At 51.3% G+C, this 26,179-nt stretch overlaps 1 protein-coding gene across 9 annotated transcripts in view; it reads left to right on the forward strand.

Moving 5' to 3' along the window:
• The window catches only part of KSR1 (kinase suppressor of ras 1), a 148,892-nt gene that overhangs the window by 19,644 nt on the left and 103,069 nt on the right, over positions 1-26,179 (forward strand). Inside the window, exon 1 of one of the 9 annotated variants that reach the window (XM_045070329.1) lies at positions 11,299-12,413. The exons of the other annotated variants lie outside the window; for them this stretch is intronic. The gene's annotated coding sequence lies outside the window, so the exon portion shown is untranslated. Of the gene's footprint in view, positions 1-11,298; positions 12,414-26,179 lie in introns of those variants that run through there. 9 annotated transcript variants of the gene reach the window in all.

Genomic DNA, 26,179 nt, shown 5'->3' on the forward strand with positions numbered 1-26,179 from the left:
TCTTGGAATGTTCTTCCCTCAGGTACCCAACAAGGCCTGCTGCCCCTCCTGAATGAGTGAGGTCTTCTCTGACTTTCTCTGGAGGAAAGCCCACCCTCCCTGTTGTCTCACCCCCTTGGGTTTTGGACTCCCCCCCCCAAAACATTCTACCACCCATATGTGCCCTGTGGTGTTACTTGTGTGTACTGTCTCTTTCCTCACTAGAATGAGAGCTCTAGAAGGGGAGGGATTTATATCTGTTTTAGTCTTCATTGATCCTTGGTACCTCAACAGAGCGGACTCTTCAGTAGAATTCAAATGAATAGAAGAAAGAAGAAAGTCAGTGGTCAAATAGCCAATGCCTGGTGCGGTTTGACTGTCGGAGTCCCAGGGGACCCACTGAGTAATCTTCTGGTTTTGGAAAATTGGAGTCATTATGACCCCAGTCAAGCCTCCAGTGGGTCTGGGTGAGAACCTTATCTTAGATGTGTGTGTGTATGTATGTGTGTGCGCGTGCTCTTCTGTGTCTCCCGGGATGGTTCTGGGCATGTCCCAGGCTTTGGAGACTAAGTCTGTGACTCTGTGCTACAGATATAAGGCTCTCCTTTACTTAGGTTCTCAGCATATAAGTTCAATATAGTTTTGTGTGTGTAGGCACTGGGAATTTGGGTTGACCAATGAGGATTTAAAAAGAAATTGGCCCCAAAGATGTTAATTGCAGTGTTATTTATACTGACAAAGATTGTGAGTAACCTAAATATCCAGTATCCTAAACATACAACCTTGGGATGTTACATAGCTTACCCTGTAGTGCATATAGATCTGTTGGCCTTTAAAAATGCCAGAAACTGGGGTGCCTGGGTGGCTCAGTCATGGGCGTCTGCCTTTGGCTCAAGTCATGATCCTGGGATCCTGGGATCAAGCCTGGCTTCGGGCTCCCATTCCCCCTGCTTGTGTTCCCTCTTTCACCATGTCTCTCTGTCAAATAAATCTTAAAAAAAAAAAAATGCCAGAAACTTGCCAAAAATGTTACTACTTATTAAAGTGTTCTTAATATACCGTTAATAGAAAAAAATGGGTTACTAAATGGGATGACATCAGTTAATTATTAAAAATGAAATACGTGGAGGAAAAAGAGAAGGTCATGCATAGTGCTTGTTAGTGGTGGGTGGCTTGTCCCTAAGTTGGAGAATAATAGTTAACTTACTTCCTTCTTGGTGCTTTTCTTTCCCAATTTTTCTTCCATAAGTATGCATTTCTCATGAATTAGGAAAAGAGGTCATGTTATAAATGTAAAAATATTTTGGTTGGGTTTTCATGTACTTTAAAACGTGACAAACATTTCTCGTGTTTTATTTTTTATGCCTATTGTAGTGTTTTATTTATTTATTTAAAAGATTTGTTTCTATTTGACAGAGAGCAATCACAAGTAGGTAGAGAGGCAGGCGGGGGTTGGGGGGGGGGAAGCAGCCTCCCTGCTGAGCAGAGAGCCCAATGCAGGGCTTGATTCGAGGACCCCGAGACCATGACCTGAGCTGAAGGCAGAGGTTTAACCCACTGAGCCACCCAGGCACCCCTGCCTATTGTAACGTTTTAACCATATGATTACCCAGACCTTGTCCCCACCTGAATGTGAATATCTGCTCGCTCATATGATGTGGCTTGAGTCGACAGATCAAAAAATAGATTTTTTTTTTCAAATGTGTGAATTAGAAGCTTGAGAATGAGGAGGGATAAAATGGAAAATTCACAGAGCAACCCGTTATGGGTTCTTTGACGTGAAATTATGTGTTCTTAAAAATTATCTAAGCCCAGGAAAGAGAACGTTAGATCCTATCAGCTCACTTACGAGTGACATAGAAATAACAGGCAAGTGCTTTTCCTCTGTGACTCTCTGTGCCGTTTCATTCTGAGATTATTCGACCGAGCTTCTAGATCTAGACGGAAACTCTGGTTGAGGAACCATTTAAAAGCCTGAGGCGCTTTGGAAAGGCTGTGGTGTGCGGCCCAAACCCCTTTCAGAGTTTATGCCCCCATCCCAGCTGCTAGCAGTGATGGCTGTGGACAGCTAACAGCTGCGTCCCTCCCGGGATTGGCCCTCAGCTAAAGGAAGGTTCCTCTCTTTCGATGGGGTACCGAGGCTGACCCCTTGCCTCCGTTTGGGACACCTCAAGGGGCTGTCCCATCTCAGAATTCTGTGTGGTAGAGTTCTAGCCCAGCTGCCCCCTCTGCCCAGGCCTGCTTACCTCACTGGTGTGGACTGCTTTCTTCAGGCCCACCTCCACATCAGAGTCTACTTCTAGGGAAACCCTCCCTCAGACCCTGATTTTCCAGGGAGGAGGTTGTGGAGAAGAAAGTGGGACCGCCTTCCCAAGTCTGGCTCTCCTGACTGACATGAGAAAGAAGGGAGCTTGGCTGTCAGAGTTGCAGTCTGGTGTCTCCTTGTCCTCTTACTCCATTCAGAAAGAGTGGCTTTGATTCTTTTTTTTTTTTTTTTCATAAGATTTTATTTTAGGGATGGAGAGAGAGAGAGTAAGAGAGAGAGAGAGACAGGCAGAGAGCCAGCACAAGAAGGAGGAGGAGCAGAGGGAGAGGGACAAGCAGACTCCACGCTGAGCGCAGAGCCCAGTGCAGGGCCTGATCCTGGGACAGAGCCGCCCAGGTGCCCCTAAGTGGCTCTGATTCTTGAGGTCCTCAGTAAACCCAAAGGCTGCAGATGCTGGCCTGCCTGCCTCCCTCCAGCTGTGTCTGCCCCCATCTCCCCACAACTTGCGCTGGCTGTGTCTGCTCCCAGAGACTGGCCCTGACCGTTGGGGACAGGCTACCTGCCACAAGGGTTTGTGGGGCTGGACCTGAAAGGTCTTCGCCTGTGCCCAGGCAGATCTCTCATTCTCCTGAGGCCAGAAGCTTTGGTGGCCCTTTGCTTGCTGCTGTCTGAGCTCCAGGTTTTACCGCAACTCTAACAAACTCTCGAAATAGTACCAAACCGGGTGACCTTTTGTTGATAGGTGGTTGGACAAGCGGAGGGCGGTCGTAGCTCCTTAGCGTTTGGTTGGGAGTCACTCCTCGTGCCTGCAGGACAGACAGAGCTGCATTTCTCCAGTATCACACCTTGCCTGCCAGTCCAGTGAGTCTAGTGGAGCCAAGCTCTTCTCTGGCGGCTCCTCCTCATCCTTTGAATCTCAGCGAGTAGCCACATGGAACTGTGATCTCCCCTGGGCCCCGCTGCTGTTTCAGGCCTTCAAGCTTCCTCTCCCTGGAATGCCTGGAATTCCCCCTGGTCTCAGTGGATGGCCTCTCTCATCTGTTTCCTTTCTCTTTCCTGACCTATCTCCCCAGTGGGGAATGTGCTGGGCCCTGGGCCCTGAGCATCTTGGTTTTTTTTTTTTTTTTTTTTTGGAGACTTCCCTTGTCTTTGTTCCTTTGTGGCCCCCTGCCCTGTGAATGCTGGAAACTTCTCTCCTGCCCTTTCCTCAGTGTGTTGGCGTGGCACATTTCCTAGCCGCTCCTCTGACCTCCAGACTTGCTCTTGCAAACCTATCAGGAAAGGCATTTTGAGCCTGTGTTCCCAGCGTGGGTATTTTCACCTATAAATTATGCACACATACTGTTGCGCCTACTGTATCATGTACATAAAATAATACCTATGTCCCTACAAATAGGCTTCTGAGAGGAGGAGGTAAGGGAAGTTCTCTTTTCCTTTTGCGGGGCTGGGGGGGTGCCCTCTGAACTAGAATTCCTGAATTGAGCACTAGCTGGGGGAGTGTCAGGGATCCTATTTCCCTTTGCCCTCTCAGTGCCTGGTACAGATCAGGTGGACTTAGCTTCTTGGAGGGCAGTTCGTGTTTGGGTATGAGAAACATTTGCGAGGAAGCAGATGGCTCAGGGAAGTGTGGGTGTTTTGATGGTCTGGGTCAGTCTCAATGTGGGGGGGGGCTGTGGGGAGCCGCCCCCCCAGGAGGTTTATATCCTGTTCACAACTTTCAGAGGGTGGTAATAACGCCACTAACACTTTCATTTATTTGGCAAACATTTACTGAGTACCTAATGTATGCCAGACGGCAGTAGCATGAATTAGTGGTATAGAGAAAGATATCACCTCAACCAGGAGGTTCCCAGTTCCTGTCCAGCGAGATGGGGAGGCACCCAAAGGTATGTGGGGTAGCTGTGAGTGTGAGGGGGTTGGAGGTCAAAGGTGACTTCTCCGAGGAGGTGTTTTTTTGTTTTTTTGTTTTTTCCTGAGGAGGTGGTTCTTGACTGAGCCTTGAACCTTCCCAGTCAGAAGGGCACTGAGAATATTCCAAGCCCAGGCAGAGGGTGGGTATCTTGGGAGCTGTGTGTGGTGGATGGCTGTGGTAGGGCACCAGGAACGTACCTCACATCTTTAAAAAAAAAAAAAAAAGTCTCTCATTCTCAAGATCTTTGGAGGAGTTTATGTGACTGAGGCCCTGTACCAGCACTCCCCTCCCTGTGCGACTTAAGGATTTATCCCCACTTTTACAGATGTGGAGACATCCCACAGAGGCTCAGGAGGGCTAGTGGCCGGGCCTCGATCAGAACCCCTCCCCATGCCCAGCCCACCTCCCTAGCCCTGCGGCCTCGTCCCTGTCTGCTGGAGGGACTGGCTTGGCTTTCACAGGAAGGGAAGTGAGAGAGGGTCTGCTGCTCCCTTGGGCCATTGCAGAGATGGCTCTCTATCAGGGGGGTAAGGGTGCCAGGTCCCCTGGGACACAAGGCCTTTTCACCTAGGCTGTCATCCTGGCTTGGCGTCAACATGGAGGTCAACAGGGCCCTTGGTCTGGAGCCGCGGTAGAGAGGACAAGATCCTGGGGGAATCCTGGGCTCTTGATTTGAGACTCCTGGGGAAATGCTCCGCCCTTCAGGGTGTGGGAAGGAGTGGGAAGTCACAGGCCGGATTGGCCCCTTGCGGGCAGAGTAGATTTAGAGGAAGTCTAGACCCTTGTTAGAGGGTAAGTTCCTGTGGATGGGGCTGTGTCTTGCTCAATGGGCCAGAACACTCTGTTTGCCACTTGCTAGCCCTATAACTTTGGATAGGTTGCCCCCAAAGCCTTGACTTCCTCCTCTGTAAAATGGGATACCAGCCGACTTTCTCTGTGGGACCGCCGTGAGGCTTCGAGGTGCCTCGTGGGTTAAATTCAGCCATCTGGTAAATGTTCTCCATGTACTAGCTGTCGTCTTTACCTTCCATGCTCCCCGTGTGCCCGGCTCACGCTGGGATGCTGTCTGTTGAAAAGAACACATGAACTTGGGTTCGTTAGCATCTACTAAATAAGGAAGTATTAAAATCTGGATTGTTGTTTCTGGCTTCCAAGAAATGAAACCGGCACAGTTTAAGAAAGCGTCCAGTTTTCTTAGACTCCCTGTGGCTCTGAGGTTTTATGATGCTCCTGCACAGCCCTTGAGGATTTTCTTCCGCATAAACACACCGACGAGGGTGGTGGTTTCCAACCCGAGTCTGGTTTGGCTCCTGGTGCCTAGCCACTGGCCTGGGTCTGGGATCTAAGGCTGTCGAGCAGGTAGGTGTGGAGCCTGGCCGCTGGCATGGAGACACTAGGGTAAGTGCTTTCTTCCCCCAGATGTGGTTATGACTGCAGAGCGGCCAGAATGTGGAACTCATCCCGTGGGTTTGCTGGGTGGTGGTTTGCCAGGCAGCGGTTAGCCGGGAGGATGCCTACCGAGGACGCAGGAGTGGCCGGCCATGCAGCAGACGGTGCCTGGAGGGTCAGAATGGGAGCCCTGGAACCCGCCTGCCTGTCTTATCTGTCCTTCTCTGAGGTACACTCCTGGTGCCCACAGGCTGGAGGCAGCAGCCCAGGGGATGTGGGGGCAGGGAGGCTCCAGACATGGGGGCTCCAACCTTGACTGTGTGTTTGACTCCCGCCACGGGGACTTAAGGAGACCCCCACTCCATTCTCCCTGTCCAAGCTGTGACCAGGGTGGGGGAAGGGCTGCAGGAGGGTTTGACCAGGCCGGGCAGGTGGTCCTTGACTTTGAGCAGCCAGGGCTCCCCTGGTTGAGAGCGTTAAAGGTGGAGAACGCTGGCCTGCACCTGGAGGCTTGGCTTCTCTTCCTGTCTGCTACTCACTTGCTGTGTGACCACAGATGGGCCACTCAGATCCTCTGGGCTGCAGCTTCTTCAGCTGCAAAATGGGGAAACTGGCCCCCTGGGTACTTTCCCGATCTATGATGCCAAAACACCCTGGAGGATTGCCAGGGACTGTTCTTTTTTTTTTTTTTTTTTTTTTTAAGATCGGCAATTCGTGCATGTGGTAAAAGATACTGAGAATTATAAAAGGATATAGGGTCAAAGCAGACCTCACTCATACTGTACCCCTCAACCCCCCCGCCCCCCAGTTTCATTTATTGGAGGCATTTACTTTGAAGTTTTAGAGATTTTCTGTGCATATGCACCCATCCTTAAAATTTTTTATTTGTGGAATATCGTGTACTCAAAAGCATGTATAAAACGTATGTGCAGTTTGATAAACTGAACACCTGTGTACTTACAAGTCACATTGAGAAGTAAGAGGATTCCCAGCACCTTAGGCAGGAATCATCCCCTTCACTGTGTTCCTCATACTGTTTACTCGCGAGCACGTGCCGTTTGTGCTCTTCTGTACTTCCTTCTGCTCCTGTTCGACCTGGAGATCCGCTTACATCAGGACACGCAGAGCTAGTGGTCTTCTTCTTCCTCTTCTTTTTGTTTTGTTTTGTTTTTTTTTTTTAAAGATTTTTATTTATTTATTTGACAGAGAGAGAGATCACAAGTAGGTAGAGAGGCAGGTAGAGAGAGAGGAAGGGAAGCAGGCTCCCCACTGAGCAGAGAGCCAGATGCGAGATCGATCCCAGGACCCTGGGATCATGACCTGAGCTGAAGGCAGAGGCTTTAACCCACTGAGCCATCCAGGCACCCCGGTCTTGTTCTAATTAATAGCCGCGTAACATTTCCTCTCTACGATGTGCCATTACACACACACACACACACACACACACACACACACACGTTAACAATCCCATCTTGCTGCATAAAAGGGTGTTTCCACTCTTTTGTCATTGCCAACAATGCTGCAGTCATTTTTCTGGCTTCCAGGAACTGCCATTAGTTAAAATATGCTGTAAGAGGCCTTATTGCATCAGCCTCCCTGACCTGCCAGTCATTTCTAGAACAAACATGGAATCGCTCTGGCAGGAAGCCCTGCATGGCTCTGGGGTCCTCGTGCATGGATGTTCTGGGCCACTCACCTAGAACCAGCGCTGCCTGTCCTATGCTGCCCTTTCCCCCAGCGCCCTTCAGGGCCAGGTCTTGGGGAGTGGAATCTCCAGTTGGGTGTGTGCTGCAGTTGCTGGGGAGAAGCATGGATGGGAACACAGCTGCAGGCTTCCCTCCAGGCAGAAAAGTTCCTTTTCTTTCGATTATGCAATGTTCCAGCGAGGGGCCTGGGTCTGCTCTTCTGCTTTTCTTCATCGTTCTGCAGACAGGAATGAGGCAGGGGGGCTGGATCGGGTGCTCCAGCCCAGGCCAGTGTGTTTTTGAACTGCTCCTCCTCATGTTTCCTTTCCTGCTTTATCTGCCTCTTCCTCATGTCCTCTTTTCCTTTTTGTCCTTCCTTTTGTCTTTCTTCATCCCCATACTGACCCCCTTTGAACTCAAATCCACAGGAAGCTGGCTGATTCTTGCATTCCTGTGTGCAAAAGTTCTGGCTGTTCTCTCCTTTCTCTCTGGTTCTTAATGTGAACAGTCCCGGGGCACCTGGGGGACTCAGTCGGTTGAGCATCCAACTCTTGATTTCTGCTCAGGACATGATCTCAGGTCATGAGATGGAGCCCGGCGTCAGGCTCTCTACTGGGCGTGGAACCTGCTTAAGGTTCTCTCTCTCTCTCTCTCTCTCTCCCTCTTCTCACCCCTCCCTCTTTTTAAAAAAATAAAAAGAGAGAGAGAGAGAGAGAGAGAGATGAATTAGAACAGCCCTTGGCATAGAAATTGTGGGGTGGTGTGCACTGAGGACCAAGGCCAGTGAATGGGCGACATCTGGGTCTTGGCGGTTCTTCTTGCTTCTTCTTTCTCCTTTTGAGCGGATCTTCTGCCGCTGGTTTCTTTACTTCCTCCTTCAGGGTTTGTGGCTGTGACATGGGGAGGAGAGACCTGTCCGGGAGGTCACCAGCAGGCAACAATGGAGATGACAGCGTCCGGATCTGGAAGGGCAAGGGGCTGGGAAGTGGTGGAGTTCTCAGGGGGAAGGGGAGGCGCAGGCACCTTTTCAAAGTGACCTTGGTCCTTGGGTTCACTAGTCTGGGCAGAAAGGTGATGACCTAGAAGCTTGTCAGGGTTGTTTTGGAGAGGCCAGCATTTTTGGATTTGGGAGTCTGCCTGAACCTGTGTGCGCAGAAGGCCAGAAAGCGCTCAGCGAGTGTGTGGGCTCCTGAATCAGGCTGCCTGGGTCTATCCAGGCTTTACCCTTTGTCGGCGCACTGGAGGGACCTTATAAAAACTACTGCACCTCAGTTTCCGGCTCCGTGAAATGGGGCTGTTGAAGCACGAAATGAGATCATCCTTCTAGTGTTAAGCACGTAGTTTATGCTATAATGCTATATAAATGTTGGCAGTTACTACTGTCTTTTAGGCGGTTTCCGAACATTTCTGGCAGAGCAGTCCTTGTTTTTCCCCTGCTAGTGAATCGTGTGGAAGTGCTCTAGGACGCACTTCGCAACTCTTAGGCGAAATCGAGTTGTACCAGTTGGTTCCACCTTTGTGCCGGGTACTTGGACAGTTCTTATTAAAACTGAAACTGTATATTGCTTAGGATTCAGCAAGCCACTGCCTGGGAATCTGACATGTGACACAAACCGTGCCTGCATACACACGGGCATATGTTTATTGTAGCTTTGTCCATAGAAGCAAAAGGTTAGAGACGCCTAAGTGTCCAGCAGGAAGAGAAAGATTGGGTCACTCTAAAGTACTCTGTGACTGTGAAACAGACAAGAGAGATCTATGGACTGTCTTGGAATTATTTTCATGATCTGTTAAGTGTAAAAAAAATCAGAGGCAGAATGATAGATAGATGGTTCATTTGTGTATTGCTTATGTGTGTGTGTCCATACCTTTGCATACAGATGGGCACAGACCCAGAGAGCACTCCATCTCTCACCAGTGCCTCCCACACTGCTCTCAGGGCTCAACTTGTGGGGGATGGAGGGGAAGTGGGCATTTCTTACACTAAGGAGTTCTTCCCTGCCCGTGAAAGATGAGTCCTTTGGGTCATTTTGCTTTCTAATGGGCATTTTCCTGCAAATTAAGAAGAAAGAGGCCATCCTAGAGCTAAGGATGGATTTGCCCAGGGTTGCACAGGTCTTTTTGCAGGAAAGCTGGGCTCTGGGTGCAGGCTGTGATGCTCTTAAAGCTAGCCTGCGAGAACGGAGGTTCCCGGCTCCTGCCTCGTTTGGCCCCTGGGCAGGCTGGCTCTGTGGGCTCTGTTCCCAATATGCTCTGCTCACCATCTGTTGACTTAGCAGGTGTGAGGCTGTTAGCCATGCCTCCCTCTCAGTAGGCCTCCCTGAGGTGATGGGATCACCCTTTAATTATTTACAGGGGTCAGCCACCTGATGGCAGGCAGACTGTACCGACAGGCAGATGAGTTGCCCATTGGGAGAGGTGGGAGCAGGAGGGTGCGGGCCACAGCTAAGAGCAGGTGACCTCACAACAGAAATTCTTGAAGCATCTAGGAAGGTAGTTTTACATACTGATGATCTCAAGCTCGTGGTTTAGGGGTGAACCAAGCTCAAGACAGCCAGCCTAGGGCACATGGACCTGGTTTGCTTTCCCGGCAGTCTGGGGAGAGAGGGGTCTCCTTAGGCCCCCTTTGCATGGCTTTGAGATCTGTTCAGAGGTACACCTGCTTCTTCCCAGTGCTGACCCCTCTCCTCTGGGAGCTGCAGGGGCCTCCAAGGGCAAGATCCTTCTCCAGAGTCCATAGACCTGTGGCCAAATACCAGCACACCCTCTGGACCATCCTGTGACCTTGGACAGGCCCCTTCCCCCCATCTTGGGCTGAATTTCTAATACTCCTAAATCAAGGGATTGGAAGAGGCAAGCCCCGCGGTATCTCAGCTCTGGAACATTCTGTGAGTAATATACTCACACGACACGCTGTTGCAGGGCGAGGTTAGGAGCTAGACAGAGGCCCAGAAGTGGAGGCACTGTACTTCAGTGCTTGCCCCCTTCAAGCACTGGACCCCGATCCTGACCTGCCGCATGGTCATGGAGACTCAAGGGGGTGGGCCATGTTTCCAGACTGAGCTCCCCACCTGCGAAATGGAACTAACACGACTGGCCTTGCAGGATGACAAAGACTTGCGAATATATGATTAAATTCCTGGCCCATGCTGGGTGCTCATCAAATCAACTTGGTAGCTGGCATTCCCAGCCCTGCTTTTTGACTTAGCTGGAAAATGTACACCATGTAGGGAGGGAAGTGGGATTACCTTGCTTTGGAGATGCTGCTTCATAGAAAGCACTGACTGGGGGGGCCTCACTGACCTTTCCCAAAGCAACGTGTGTTCCTTCATCGTCACTCTGATTAAGCTTGGCATTCGCTAAACGTTTTGCGCATGAGAGCTCTGATCTCCTTTCCTCCTCAAGAAACCCTATAAAGGAATAGCGGTATCATCCCTGTTTTATAAAGCAGGAACGAGGCTCTGGGGAATTAAGCGCTGTGCCCAAGATCACACAGCCAGTAATGGTTGGTGAGGAAGGGCAGGACCGGAGCACATCTTTCTTTAGAGTCCTCGTCCGTGACCATCAATGTGCACTTTTCAGAACTGGGGGGTGGGGTGCATTCGGGGACCCAAGAAAAGTGGTAAAATACCTGAGTCAGACAGGAAGTCATGCACTTGAATTTCTTAGTGTGGTAGATTTTCTAAGAGACATTAATAGTCAGCTTTGTTCCGTGCCTAGGGTTTGTTAGACCCTGCAAGGTGGTGGAGCCCCATGGTACTTTTGATTCAGATGATTCAGTTTTCAGTCTTGTTTATTGCAAATGACCTTGAATTACCCAAGACCCAGGGAAATGTGTTCTTCATTTTGCCCTTTTAACAATGCTGATCTCCCCCCTCCAGCTCAGATTTAAATAACCCTTCTGGGTTGTCACACGTATAAAAAGCAGCATCATAAAAAACCCCAACCCCAGACTCACTGTAATTACGGGGTAGAGTGGAGAGGGAGGGCCGCTGAATGGGGGAATAATGCGATCTGCCAAGCATTCTAAGTTGTGCTGGTTATATTTGGTGGCAGGGTCAAAGGCTTGTGCCTGCTGCTGGAAAAATCACAAAGCAAAACAGCCCCTGCTTCAGCCAGGAGGTTTGGCTGTTTACTGCCTTTAATTTGGGGTCCCCGAGGTTCCCATTCTGTGGTGTGAGTGGCTGGCTGGATGGCTCGCTGGCCGGAAAGAGACAGAGCAGAGGCCTGGAAATGCTCACCGGTTGCTGTGAACTAGAAACCGGGCTCCTCTTCCACTTCCCCTGTTGGACAGCCGGGGAAAGAAGTACAACAAGCTTCCAGGAACAAGTGGAGTTGTGGTTTTTGTTGTTTGTTTGTTTTTTAAGGCTCTTCAAACAAAGACTGGAAATCCAAGAGTGAAATTGCCATGGGGTTTTGGGCAGGGAGCATACAGGATTCTTCCCGGGGAGGTGGGTATGTGCCCGGGTGTGTTTTAGGAGGTTCATTGAGCACGGGGATCTGTCGTAAGTGAGGAAGGGAAGACGGGAAGGCGTCGGCAGGTGGCAGTACTTCGGAAGCCCCACCTCTGAGTGAGAATGCAGCCATCCCAGGTATGGAAAGCAAGTGAAAAGGTTGGATTTCACCTGCCTGGGGTCCTGGGCCTGGTCAGGGCTTTAATCAGACCCCGGTTTGTTGCCACGCCAGCCTGCCGTGACTCCACGGGGTTAATGTTTCCGTGGAGACCAGTCGGGGGACTGATATTTTGGATTCCAGAGACGTGAAGGAACAGGTCTTTTAATTTACATTGAAAAGCAATAAAGAACAGGAAGGAGATTTCTGGCATTTGCATTTTTTAAAACCCAACAACGTAAAACGGCTCTTAAGGAGCTGTTTCCCCCGATCTTCCCCGATGGAGATCCATCTCAGTGGGCAGCCCCCTCCGTGTAGATGTCCTGGTAAAGGGATTTCCTGCGAGAGCACTCTTGGGCGCGTCCCTTCCGAGTCCTCCAGGAAGCCGATTTTGGACCCTGGCCTCTGACTCAGTGTGGCCTGCTGGGTGGCTCCCTGAGCCTGGGAGGCGGCCCTGGCAGTGTCCCTTGGCCCAGCCCAGGAGCAGGTGCCCCAGGTGATCCTGCTCTGACTCTTGAGTCTGCGGCCGGAGAGACACGGGGAAGGGGCTCCCGGGCAGCACAGGTTCAAGGTGGGTGCATTCCATCAGGGCGATTGGGGGGTGGTGTGGAACCCGAGTGAAGGGAGGGCGGGCTTCCTCTGGCTGGAGGCCTCAGGTGTGCGGAGCAGCTGTGAGGTCTGCCCAGAGCCCGAGGCCCGGGTTGTTTTCTGGCTGTCTCCTGTATCCGTTGGGTGGAGAAAGCAGTTGGAAAAACTGAGCCTGGTTTTGGAGAAGCTTGGTTTTCGCAGGGAAGGAGCTTGAAGGTTTGCGAGAAGGAGTGCCTTTGGGGGATCAGGGGTGTTTCAGGGGCAACTCCCCCTTCCTTACCTCCCCCCCACCTCGCTCAGGTCTTTATTCTTGATCTCTCACTCCCTTGGCACGATCTGGTGTCTGGGCAGAAAAGCAGTTTATCTGTGCATTTGCCCTGGTGTGGCTGTGTGTTAATTCAAGAGGAGACCACAGCGGCCCCCTCAACACAGACGAGGTGAGGTGCAACCGACAGCCTGGACCCTGGGTTCCAGGACGTGGGTCCTCACGTCTGCTTGGATGATGACTTCGACCTATTTCCTGCGTCTCCCTGGGACACGGCCCCCCTCCTCCGGCCTCAGGGGTGGAGGTGGGTAATGAGACAGGCTCAGTGATCATTTTTTTTTTTTTTTTAAGATTTTATGCATTTATTTGACAGACAGAGATCACTAGTAGGCAGAGAGGCAGGCAGGGGGGTGGGGAGCAGGCTCCCCGCTGAGCAGATAGCCTGACACGGGGCTCCATCCCAGGACCCTGGGATCACGACCCGAGCTGAAGGCAGAGGCTTTAACCCACTGAGCCACCCAGGTGCCCCTCGGTGATCATTTCTAATGCCCCCTCCAGCCCTGACATTCTCTGAACGGTGACCGGTAAGACTGTGTCTACCAGGTGACACATGACTACCAAGTGTAGGTGTTTTAATCAGTGCAATTTCAGAATACCGGAGCCAGTTCTCACCGAGAGTTGGTTCATCAGTCCTGCAGTACCTTGGACGGAACCTGAGTCGATGGCGGGTCTGTAGTGGGTTCAGTTTTCTTGGAGCTATCTGTCTCCGATCAGGCACAGACATTCTCTTCAAAGCTTAAAATCACGTTTTGGGGTTTTTTTTGGGTTATGTTTTGTGAGATTCTATTTTCCCGTTATGGTTATAAACTTTGCTGCCCAGTGTTGCCCCTGGGAGCTTGGAGGAAACAGTTTGAAAAATGCATCATTTTTGGGATGGGATGCCATTGCCTGGAAGCCTAATTTAATGGCTGGGTCCTGTGTGAACAGATAGTAAATGTTTCTGGAACCTTCTAGGCCCTGCTGCTGCCTCATGAGGCCCCCCAGGCTTTGGCTTTTTGGGACCTCTCAGAGCAGTGGTCATTCTTGGCAGTTTGAATCCACATTGGCCAAGCTCCCAGGCTGGTAGGCCCGTCTCTCCTTCAGTAACTGCGGCCTTATTCTGGTAAGAGATTGAGGCCCGCGGGTGGTGGTTAATGTTTGCCGGAGGGACTGTCTTATCTCCAACCATCCAAATGTGACCAGAAAGAGACAGCCATGACGCATCTTCTGTTTCTCTCTAGTTATGTTTAATAAGATAGGCAGGGGGAGGAGGGCGTACACAAAAGATGAGCTAGTATAACGAAACCCCAGTTTCCCTTGGAATTAGAAACTTTAAAACCCATGAGTTGAGTAGAAAAACCCAAATAATTTGCTGCCCTCTTTTCTCTGTTTTGTCCAGCCTTGCAGCTGATTCTAAGTTTTTGAAATTTGTCCCAGCCATACTTCCTGGTCCCCTCTCCTCACACCCCTGGGCCCAAGGGAGGCCCTGGCACTGCAAGGGCCTGTCCAGCAGGGCCTGTCCTGCTGGGCCTGTGCTGGGACTGAGGTGGACCCGGCCTGAAAGCAGGAATGCAGATTGGGACTTCCTTGATGCCATGGTAACCAGCAAGCGAGGCCTGGGGACCTCAGGTTAATGATTAAGTCCTTCATGCCTTTTGCGATGAGGTCACAGCCCTCGGCTCTCGCTATTCCCAGCCCCCAGCCAAAAGTAGGGGCGTTTTCCTCCTCTTAGTCTTTCCAGCTGAGGGTGGATGAAAAATGTGTTGGAGGAGCTAGCGGTGTAGAGGTGGGGGAAGCAGCTGTCTGGGGCGCGGGGGGGTGCTGGTGAATCTGCTGGAAGGCACAGCCCTGCCCTGTCCTCTTGGGGTGAGGATGCTTGAGCACCCCAGACCTACCCTGTAAGTTCTGCTTCTGTCCTGATAGTTTTAAAAGCCCATATTTGTTTTCATTGTTATGTAAACAGGAAGTGTCAGATCCTTGCCGTTCTGGTGTTTTCTCTGCGGCCAGCAGTAAGTGGTCTTTTCCTCCCTCTGGTGCGGGAGAAGGGGATGCTGGGAGAGGGGGACGAGGAGCTGCTCACAGTGGTGGGCTGGTGGGCTCATGGTACTCTCAGTTTTCCCTTCATTTCGACGTGGGGGACAGCAGCCATACCTCTGAGCCGGTCTCATAATCCTTCTCCACCCCTACCCATCTGCATGAAAGTGAGGGGCTGGCCAGCCTCTGGGCCGACTCTGAAGCTGGGGTCAGTTGAGTAGTCAGTACAGGGGGTTGGGTCGTGGCTGCTGTGGCCTTCGATGGGATCTGACCTCTTTGCAACACGGGTATCTTTCACTTCTCCGTATTGCCGTCCTTTCTGGAAGACTCAGCTAGGGACAAAAGGCAGGGTGGGCACCCCAGACCATTTTAGGGGATGCCCAGATGTGGCATTAGTTACCGTAAGTCCCATGAGAAGCCCTTCTCAGTGGCCTTGAGAAGAGGGTGTGAAGCCATCTCCCTTTTGAAGAAGCAAGGAGCACAGGACCAGGAAGAAATGGGCCTCAGGGTCCCCGAGTTCCGCCGAGAACAGGGTCCGCCAGGTTTAAAATTGTTTTGTTTTAGTTAATCTTGTTTTTCTGGAACTCTCTGTGTGGCACATATGAGTGTCCCCTTTGTAGCAGTTATGTTCATTTTTTTAGAAGTGAGTAGATTTAAGAAACAACAATAAATCTTAGCAGCGGTGGCATCTTCCCACGAGAAAACCACTGTTAGTGAAACTGCTCGGCTGCGGGAGGCTCAGCAGGTGCCCGAGAGGGAAGGACTTCCTTCTGGGAAGCGTCGGCCCGCTAGTGCCGGCACGCACCACACTTTCTTTCTGGGATGGGCAGGCAGGTTCGAACAGGTGTTGTCACAAAGCTGGGGAGAGTGTGTACATGTGGGTATGCGTACGTGTGGGTACATGTATGTACAGGTGTCCTAGGAATGTGTGCATGCATGTGTGTTTGCGTGCAAGCGTTTGCATGTTGTTTTCTCCGCAGCCGTAGTACTTGGCCCTTACAGGTGCCTCTTGACCGACTCTACTTAAACGCCCAGCCTTGTGGGACAATCCTGTTTGGGTCATTTTAATCTGAGGGAAGCAGCCCAGGAGTTTCCAAGGAAAAAGCACCATTGGCCATATCCCCTTTTTTTTTTTAAATTATTATTATTTTTTAAAGATTTTATTTATTTATTTGACAGACAGAGATCACAAGTAGGCAGAGAGGCAGGCAGAGAGAGAGGAGGAAGCGGGCTCCCTGCTGAGCAGAGAGCCCGGTGTGGGGCTCGATCCCAGGACCCTGGGATCATGACCTGAGCCGAAGGCAGAGGCTTTAACCCACTGAGCCACCCAGGTGCCCCTTGGCCGTATCCCTTTTTTAAAAAAAACTGTGTCTGAGGTCCTGTTTTCCAGGGCTCCCAAACTTGAGTCATTCCCAGAATTGCCTGGGGACCTTCGATGGGGACAGAGGCCTGCTTGGCCTCTGCCCCGCCGGGCCTCTGTGTGCCCCAAGGTGATCTCCATCCACGCCAGCGAGCGGGTCCTGGGCTAGGTTTCGGGTCCCCTCTCTAGCTCACCATTAGAATCAGCTGTGGAGGACTTTGAGGCCTGAAACCCATCCAGAAACTGTGGTGTGGGGCCTGGCACAGGAACTTAAAATCCGCTATTGGGTCCTGGGGAAACTGTGAACACCCCGTTCACGACGGAGCAGAGGGACCCATGCGGCATTTAAAAAAATAGTGTGGCTGCAGAAGAAATGTCTGGTCCGAGTTCATTCAGTTTCTGGAGGACTTCTGGGAGCAACCTGGGGGAGAGGGATAGTGGTACCAAGGTCAGGAGGGTTAAGTTTCCAGGAATGCTAAGGTGAGGGAGGTGGGACCCAGGCCTCTCAGCAAAGTATTTGGCAAAGCCCTGTGAAGCCTTCTTTCAGGAACCCCTGGAGTGAAGACTGGTCTGGCTCAGGTAGGCGCTTAGCAGTACATCTGAAAATCCTGGGGCCAAGATTCAGAAGTAGGGACTGGATGGGATACTGACTGCTGTGTGGCTTTGGGGTAAATTCATCAGCTCTCCCCGAAGCAGAGGAGTCCCCTGAAACGTGATGTTGAAGGCATCTGGCAAGGCTTTCTGCTTGGAAGGAGGGGCAAAGGGGATTTGATGGTTTGGCAGAAGTCCACACAGCCTGGGGAGCCCAGAAGGGGAGAGGGGAGCTCACAGGGGCTGAAGTCCTTTGCTCTGTGTGTGCCGCCTCAACCCTCTGACCCCGCCAGGCCTGGCACCAGCCCCTTCATGAGTGTCACCTCTGCATCCTGGACACAGCCTTACCAGGAGATCATTTTTGGGTGAGACTCCAGGATGCAGATTTTTAAAATTTATTTTATTTTTTAATTTATATATTTGACAGAGAAAGACTGAGAGGGAACACAAGCAGGGGGAGTGGGAGAGGGAGAAGCAGTCTTCCCGCTGAGCAGGGAGCACAATGTGGGGCTCAATCCCAGGACCCTGGGAGCATGACCTGAGCTGATGGCAGATGCCTAACGACTGAGCCACCGAGGGATGCAGAATTTAGGGATCCCACACCCCTGGGGTGCAGAATTTAGACCAAAGGCTGTGCAAGTCTTGTAATAATAACTGTTGGGACTTAGTAGCCCCTTCCTATTCTGTGCTGCTCTCCTACATTATCTCCTTCAGTCCTCGTGGCAGCCCCACAAGGCAGCATTTAGTTTGTTCTAGTTGCTTTGGCGGCAGGACATTGGCCAAGGCTATAAATGAAGTCATCATCATCATTGGGATTTATCATAATTACCATCGCAGCGATCACTGAGCTCGTCCTGCGTGCCAGCCACCACTGAACACTTGCATGCATTGCCGTCAGTCCTCCTAATGACCTTACAGAGATCTGGGATGATTCTCCTTATTTGGAGGTGGAGGCACTGAGGATTGGCTGGGCTGCTATGGCCCGGGCCTGCAGATCTCTCTCTCTCTCTCTCTTTTTTTTTAAGTTTGTATTTTAATTTCAGTTAGTTAACATACAGCATCATACTAGATTCAGGTATACAGTATAGTGATTTGATGCTTCCATACGTCACCCCGTGCTCATCACAACAGGTGTGCTCCTTAGTCCCCATCGCCTATTTTCCCCATTCCCCCACTCTCCTCTAGTAACTGTGTGTTTCTTGGTTTGTCCCCTGCTCTATTTCCCCCTTTGCTCATTTGTTTCTTTAATTTCACAGATGAATGAAATTGTACGGCGTGTGTCTTTGACTGACTTATTTCACTTGGCATTCTACTCTAGCTTCAGCCATGTCAGTGCAAATGGCAAGATTTCATCCTTTTTAATGGCTGAATAATATTCCAGTGTATATATCTACCAGTGTATATATCTGCGTTCTTTATCCATCCCATCAGTTGGTGGACACTTGGGCTTCTTCCCTCTCTTGACTATTGTAGATAATACTGCTATAAACATAGGGGAGCATGTGTCCCTTCGAATTAGTGTTTTTGTATTTATTGGGTAAATACCCGGTACTGTGATTACTGGGTCATAGGGCAGCTCTATTTTTAACTTTTGAGGAACTTCCGTGCTCTTTTCCAGAGTGGCTGCAGCAGCTTGCATTCCCACCAACAGTGCCCCAGGACTCTTTTCTCTCCACATCCTTGTCAACACCTGTTGTTTCTTGGTTGCTGATTTGAGCTATTCTGACAGGTGTATGTGATTATGCATGCAAATTTCATGCAGATTCCTAAAGGGTATCCTTGGGGTTGGAGTAGTCCAGGGGTCTGGGTTGTGGGCTGGATTCCCACCTCCTGGCCTGGCTGGCGCCTTAGTGCAGGGCTCAGACCCCACCATGGTAGGTGAGGGCCCTAAAGATGAGCAAGGCTCAGGAGCTTGTCAAAGCTGACAGCAAATAAATGGCAGAGTTGGAATTCCAAGCCTGGTCTGCTGATTTGGGGCTGTTGCTCCTAACCAGTTCCAACATGGGAGAACCGTGCCCATCAGAGCCTTCCAGTGTGGCCTGGACTGTCCCAGGGCTGGCCCTTGGAAGAGGTCCTGTGAGACAAGGTGGCAGTCGTTGAAAGGCCTCTCTGCCGATTCTGAGAGCCTGTGACCCAAGTAAGGCATCAGTGGAAACTTAATGTCTTAGGCTCTGACATTTTGCCTTGACGTTCCTTCACTTTTCCTTTTGCTGATTTAAAGTCAGCTGCACCCTCTGCTCCCCCTCCGTTGCCCTCCAGCCCTGGGGAAAAGGGCTGCTTGACTCATGGGGGCTGGGGTGCAGATGCTAGGAGGGGCTGGCTGGCCCCCAGCCTTGGGAGGAGGACCATCTCACAGATGATCATAGTAGCTGGCAGCCTGCCAATGTCACAGGTCAGGGCCTTCTTCTGGGCAGATGCTCATTTATCATCCATTGCTTGCCCTCACTGGAGCACCTGCACATTCTACCCGACTGTCAGTTGGCATGATGGTGACAGAGATGTCTGGCTCTAGGCCTTGGGAGCTGGAGAGCCAATGGCAAGAATGCCCTGTCGCCCAGCCTTGAAATGGAGGTGAGGGGCGGGGGCAGCGGTGACCTTGGGCTGAGTGAGGGGCTGTGCTGCTGTCTCAGGGAGAGATCTGTGCCTAGCCCTTCCCGTGTCTTCTCTGGGCCTGCACTGCCAGCACAGCTCTGGTGGGAACCTTAACAATGAGTCCATATTACATGGACCAGCGTCACCCTCCCTGGGTGCCAGGCCCCGTGCTGATCACTTCACAAGCATTCACTGGTTGCATCCTCACACCAACCCTTGGAGGTGGGTATCGATGGTTATTCCTATATGGCAAATGAGAGAAACTGTCTCTTGAGGTAGTTCTGAGTAGGATATCTGGAGGGAGGAGGATGCTGTTACTTTGTTTAGGAGAAATTATGCTTTCTTCTTAAATCTAAAGCAGAGGTTCTCACCTGGGACCATCTCATCTTCCGGGGATGTTCGTTGGTTGCCACAGTTCGGGTTTGCCACTGTCCTCTTGTGCCGAGAGGCCAGGAATGCCGCTGAACACCTGCAGTGCCCAGGCCAGCCCCGTAAACACAGAAGGGTCCAGACCAAACATCAATAGTGGGAGTTTGGGAAACGGATCTCAAGAGAGTTAGAAACAGCAGTATTTAGCCTTTCATTATATCATTAACTTCTTTTTTTTTTAAATTAACTAATTGATTTGGCAGAGAGAAGGAGCGGGAGGGGGGAGCAGGGGGAGCAGCAGGCAGGGGGAGAGGGAGAAGCAAGCTCCCACTGAGGGAGCCCAAGGCAGGGCTCAATCCCAGGGACCCTAGGATTATGACCTGAGCCAAAGGCAGCCGCTCAGCAGACTGAGCCACCCCCAGTGTCCCCGACAGCATTAATTTCTGCTTGAACCCTGCTTGCGGCCATTGCTACAGTTCACCATCTACTTCTGGTCCTCCCACTGACCACGAGGTAGGATTGCACCTGCTGCCTTTGCAGAGCTAGGTGGAGATGGGACTTGTGTCGGCCAGTAACACGTGAGCAGAAAGTAAACTGATGTTGCAAAGTGGAAACTTTTTTATTTTTATTTTTTATTTTTTTAAAGATTTTATTTATTAATTTGACAGAGAGAAATCACAAGTAGATGGAGAGGCAGCCAGAGAGAGAGAGAGAGGGAAGCAGGCTCTTTGCCGAGCAGAGAGCCCGATGCGGGACTCGATCCCAGGACTCTGAGATCATGACCTGAGCCGAAGGCAGCGGCTTAACCCACTGAGCCACCCAGGCGCCCCGCAAAGTGGAAACTTTTAAGAGCTCAGGTACAATTTACTGCATTGTTTCCTCCTTACTGGGGCAACTGTCAGAGCTCCTGGAGAGTAGAGGCAACAGCAACCCGCGTCCTGGAATAAGGAGGATCACGGCAGAGCTCTGGGTCAGCTCTTGTACCCATACAGTGTGAATGAGGGCCAACCTTTGTCATTTACACTGTTGAGATTTCAGGGTGGTTTGTTATGGCACAGTCTCTCCAATGCTGACTGGTGTATTCTCGACAGAATAAGAAGAAGCTAGGATTTGGCTTAGACTGGTGGCGTGTGTTTTCTGTCTATCTGGATACTGTGGACAAAGGCCCAAGTACCCAGTATTGGAAGACTGCACAGTCCGAAGATGTGTGCAGCCCGTGGGAGGGTTAAGGATGCTGGTGAGTTGCTTCGCAGAAGAAATGGGAGCTTAGAAGATCCTTCAGGCTCATCTAGACCTCTCTGAGATCTAAAGAGGTCAGGTGTCATTGCCAACCATCTGTGAGTCCTTGGCTGGGATGCTCACCCAACCTAGGGAAGGATCTCTCTGTTCCTAGCCTGGGAATGACCCAAGGGCAAAGTCCGTCTTTACCTGCCTAGGGCTTCTTGCAGTGTCTGGAAGGGTATTGTTTGTCTAGTAAGCTGGGTGGGGGGACAGGGTAGAAAGTGCCAGATGGTGTGCAGCTGGAGGGCCCAGAGGGCTCTGGGGGAGGAGGTGTCCGAGGCCCCATAGGGCCTGCTTTCAGGGGTGGGGCATGGGCTGGGTGTTTCTCACTTTCTCTGGGGTTCAGAAGTGCACAAAGCACCTCAACCCCAGGGTCTCCATGAAATAGGCTACTGCAGGGTGGGGTGTCCCACAGCAGCGGGCCCCAGAGAGGACCTCTGGCCCCCTGGTGTTGCCCAAGCCGGTGCTACCTTACCTGAACGGCACCCGTGGCCTTGGAGTGGGTGTCAGTGCATGGGAACTGCTCCAGAGGCTCACTGCGGGTGCTCCTCTCCCTCGGAGGCTTGGGCACTGATCGCGTGGTGTCAGGAGCAGGCTTCTCCTGGTGCAGAGCCAGCGCCCCTCCCAGCCTCGCAGAACAAAGTCAGCTTGACTCACGCTCCCAGGTGCCTCAGTGTTTCCACCAAGAGAAGGGGCCTAATCAGGAGGGCCTGCCCCATCTGCCTTCCCCCGGAGTGGTCCTGTAAAGCCAGGGATGGATGCCCGCCCAAGTCAGAAAGGGAGGAAGGACGAACGGGCTCTCTTGCCGCTCTGTTCACAGCTTCAGAGGAACTCTTACCAAAGGGGACAGGGTGAGAGCCTTAGAACGGCTTTGACAGTGCCATTGAACGGGCACCTGCTGGCTGGGAACAGGTCTGAGCTGGGAATACTGGTCAGTGGGTCTGGGGCTGTTTAAATCCTCAGGGTGCTTGGAGTGCTTCCTGTAAGTCTGCTCCTTTCCCCTAGAGCTGCCTTCACTAATGAAGGAGGGATTGGGTCTTCATTCCAGAAGGTGCCAGCGGTGTCCACCTCCGCTGGGTGATTCATTCAGATTCGGGCCACAGGGGTTTGGTATTGTTATGACAGGTAGCCTGGCAGAGAGGCCAAGAGCCGTGCTGTGAAGCCAGACAGCCTGGGCATGAATCCCAGCCTTGCCATGCCCTAGCTGTGTGATCTTGAGTGAGTGACTGATCTGCCCGGGACTCAGTTGCCTGATCAGCAGAATGGGAGTGATCCCAGTACCTGCCTCTGTAGCAATACAGTGCTGTTTGAATGAGCCGGTGTGTTTGGTATGGACAGAGTGCTTTCAGCCGCGCCAGTAGACCATAAACATGGCAGCTCTGCGTATTTCTTTATTGCTTTTTTTCCTCATTTTGGGCCAGGTTGTGGCGTGACCAACAGGTTGCGGTCAGCCGGGCTTTTCCCCGGTTCTTCTCGCTGTAACCATAGTGTCCTCGCTGTCACTGGAAGCACTAAGCAAAACATAGTTTAAGTCTTAGCCCCGAGGCTGCAGGGGGTGTGGGACTCCAGACCTTGGGGAGAGCTTTTTGTATGCTTGGTTTTCTTGGTATTTCCTCTCATTTTTTTCTCTTCCCGGAAGATAGCTGCCTTTAAAAAATGATGCATTGCTTAAACAGTCTGATGATGTTTAAAAAAATTGGCTGACTGCCCCGTACCTAACTTAAGCTTCGATTATCTCCATGCCTCCTCTCTGCCCTCATCTGCAAGCAGATACACATCCAGTAAGGAAGGCGCAGACACATATGTGGACAATGCTATCCCCCTTTCCCCGCCACCCCAAATATAACACACCGGAAGTTGGTAGAGGAGTAGTAGATTTGAAGTCTGGGGTCTGGTGGGTTTTGGCTTGGGTTGGCCTTGACCCTTGCTGGCCGGGCCATCTTGGGGAAGTTCATTGGTCTCTGGGGAGCCTTGCGCTGTCCTTTGTGAAGCATGGGAAAAAGACTATCATGACTTCTGACTTTATAATAATAAAAAAAGATGTAGTATAGGTAAATGTTCTAGCATAGTGGGGTTCTTGAACAAAGCATACTCTTTTTTTTTTTTTTTTTTTTAAGTAGGCTCCATTAGCAGCGTGGAGCCCAGCTTGGGATTTGAACTCACAACCCTGTGATCAAGATCTGAGCTGAGATCAGGAGTTGGACACTTAATTGTTAAAGCCACCCAGGTGCCCTCAAATCATACTCTTTATTAGAAAAGCTGTGCGCGTTTACTGTAGAGCTTTTACTGGCTGCCTGATACTTGGTTGTATGCATCTAGCCAGATTTTTCCAACCCATGTGTGGGGTTGGACATAATTTCTCTTTTGATTGTATTTTTCTTGAAGCAGCTGCCAGCTCCTGAAGTCGAACTTTACCCTTTACATTGGTAACTTGGTGTTCTTCAGGGTTTTGCTTAGCTGAGAGGCTGACCAGAGCCTTGCTGTGGGGGTCAGCTTTTATCTCTTGGTGGGGGGAGGGAAGGATAAGGGGTTCCCCGAAGCTGGGTTTTTCTCCGATGTGGTCTGGGTGTAGGTTCAGCTCCCTGGGGGTTGGTGGTGCTGCAGGCTTTGGGTTCTGCAGGTGTCATGGAAACCCCCCAGCTGGGCCCAAGCCCAAGGAGGAAGGAGGGGAAAACTTTTTCAGGGCCCACAAACAGGTATTTCCTGTCAGCCCGAACTGTCAGAGAAATCAGCCCCCTTGGTAATTCAGAAAGGGGAGCCCCACCCATGCCGCTCCCCACCCGCCAGGGTCAGAAACTCCCAGGATTCAGTGAACGGGATAGCGGCACTGCCCAATGGAACTTTATGTAATGGTGGAAATGTTCATTCTGCTCTTTCCTGAATGGCTGCCATTCACCACACGTGGCTCCTGGGCCCCTAAAAATGTGGCTGGTCCATCCTGGGTAGAAATGCATGCAGATTTAGAAGACATTGGGAACCCAAGAATGTAAAAGATCTCCTTCCTTTTTAATATTTTGTATGTTTTTTTAATTACACTTTGAAGTGATTTGGGATATGATTGGTGAAACAGATATCATTGCAATTGATATCTTCTGTTTCTTCTTATAACGTGGCCACTAGAGAATAATAAAGATCTGTGGGCGCTAATATGATACTTTTGCTGGGCAGCTCTGTCCTAGAGTGTAGGCTGCAGCTGCTGTCCTGCCCCATGAGGGGCTGACTTGGCTGGGAGAGGGGAGAAGTGAAACCCACCTGGGCATCCCCCCCAATCATTGGATTAATATTGGGTGAAGAGGCCAGAGCCCTTTATTAGGTATGTGTTGGGAAGGCCTTGGGCTCCAGGCCCTTGTCCAGGGACCAGGGTCAGGGCGGGGGGATTTAGTTTACAGGTAGTTGTGGGTGGGGATGTCACTTATAATCCTTCTGAGCTTGAGGTGCAGCACCCCGCCCCCCTCCCCACCCCCACCCCAAGTGTCCAGGGCACTGGCTGATCCCTGTCTCCACCCAGATTCACCTGGGCCACTTCCTCAGTGCTTGCTCTGCCTGACCTGAGATAACACCGTGGTTTTCTTTTTTTCCACCGAAGGGCTTCCATGTGTCCTTCTGAGGGCGGTGAGTCATGGCAGCCGAGCGGGGAACTGACCCGGGAGCCGCCGTCCCTGACTAGACAGTGGAGGTGGCAGGGCTTGTCCTCTACCTGTGCTCACCTGGGTCTCAGTGACCTCATTCACCTTTGCCTCCCTGAGCCTCCATTTCCTCATCCATAGAAGGGGAATGTTGTCATGAGAAAACACACCCTGAAGAGAGGTAAGGCTTGAGAGCCTGTAGGAGGGCTTGATGAAGCATGTGGTACTACCATGAGGGGTCATTCGTATCGTTCGATGGCCGTTTTGCAGACACAAAGGAATTGGAAGGAATATCAAAGCTAGAGGGGTGCCCGGGTGGCTCAAGTTGGTTAAGCGTCTGCCTTTGGCTCAGGTCATGATCCCAGGGTCCTGGGATCGAGTCCTGCGTCGGGCTCCCTGCTCAGAGGGGAGCCTGCTTCTCCCTCTCCCTCTGCCTGCTGCTCCCCCTGCTTGTGCTCACTCACTTTCTCTGACAAATAAATTAATAAAATCTTAAAAAAAAAAAAAAAAGAACACCAGAGCTGGAGAAATCACAGCCCTAACACTGAAGAGCTGAGTGGACTGAGATTAGGGTAAGCCAGGTAAAAAACGTGCCCCTCAAGTCTTGGTGGCCTGGTCTGCGAAGTGTGTTGCTCAGAAGGGTTTAAAGGAGACTGTGCATGCCTGGCTTGTGCTTAGCAATGCTTAGTCGCTTCTCTTTTCCCGAACATTCAGGCTGGGCTATGGTCTGAGCTGAAGGCTGTCAGGGGACTGCTTGTCTAGCTCCTTTTTAAAGTGTACAGATACCACTTCCTGGCTCAGTTCTCAGCAGTGGAGGAGTTTTCATCCTTTGAGCATCCTGCAGCCTCCCAGGCCCGCTTTGGGGCCCTGGCATTATCTCCGTACTGGCCGCTGCTCCGCTCCTGAAACCCCGTGGCATCTTAGCAGATCCTGGAGTGCCTTCCTGTCCCCCGTCCTCACAACTCTGCTGGCAGTGGGTTGGATGGCCATCGTCCCATCGTAGAAGACAGGTTCTCAGAAGGTGGGGTGAGCATACCTGTGCACACAGCCCTTGGAAGAACAATCTGGAAACTCCCAAAGAAATCCTTGCTATCAGATTCTTTGGTGTTCACGTTCTTGGGGAAGAAGTTAGGAGAGTGGGATAGAGATTTTACAGGATGTGTAGCTCTTGCAGAATGGTTGTCTGGGAAGAGGTGGACAAAAAGCGTGTTGTGGGGGCAGCTGGCTGGCTGGACAGTTGCCATTGCTAAATCACCAGCCACCTGTAGGGAGCTGACTGTTGGGTGTAGACACCATCATGATGCCTTAGAGCCAGGAAGCGTCTCTGCTTTTGCTTCCCTCCCAGTCTGGGGATTCCAAGCTGGTGAAGTGAGCCCCTGGGAGTAATTTTGCTCACCTGGGGGTGAGAGTGTGAGAGTGTGTGCATGTGTGCGGGCTGCCTTTAGTCCACTGGGAAGAGGTTTTTTAACACCCATGAATGGGTGGGGGCATCGGTGGGCACTTGGGGACTAGAGCTCAGAATGGAAGAACAGCAACCTGCTGTCCCAATCTGTCAGGTTCTACTCATGTGGGACCTGTGGACGATTGGGCGG

This window comes from Mustela putorius, unplaced genomic scaffold, assembly GCF_011764305.1.
Source record: "Mustela putorius furo isolate JIRA1106 unplaced genomic scaffold, ASM1176430v1.1 tig00003962_pilon_pilon_pilon, whole genome shotgun sequence".
In the NCBI taxonomy this organism is placed as follows: domain Eukaryota; kingdom Metazoa; phylum Chordata; class Mammalia; order Carnivora; family Mustelidae; genus Mustela; species Mustela putorius.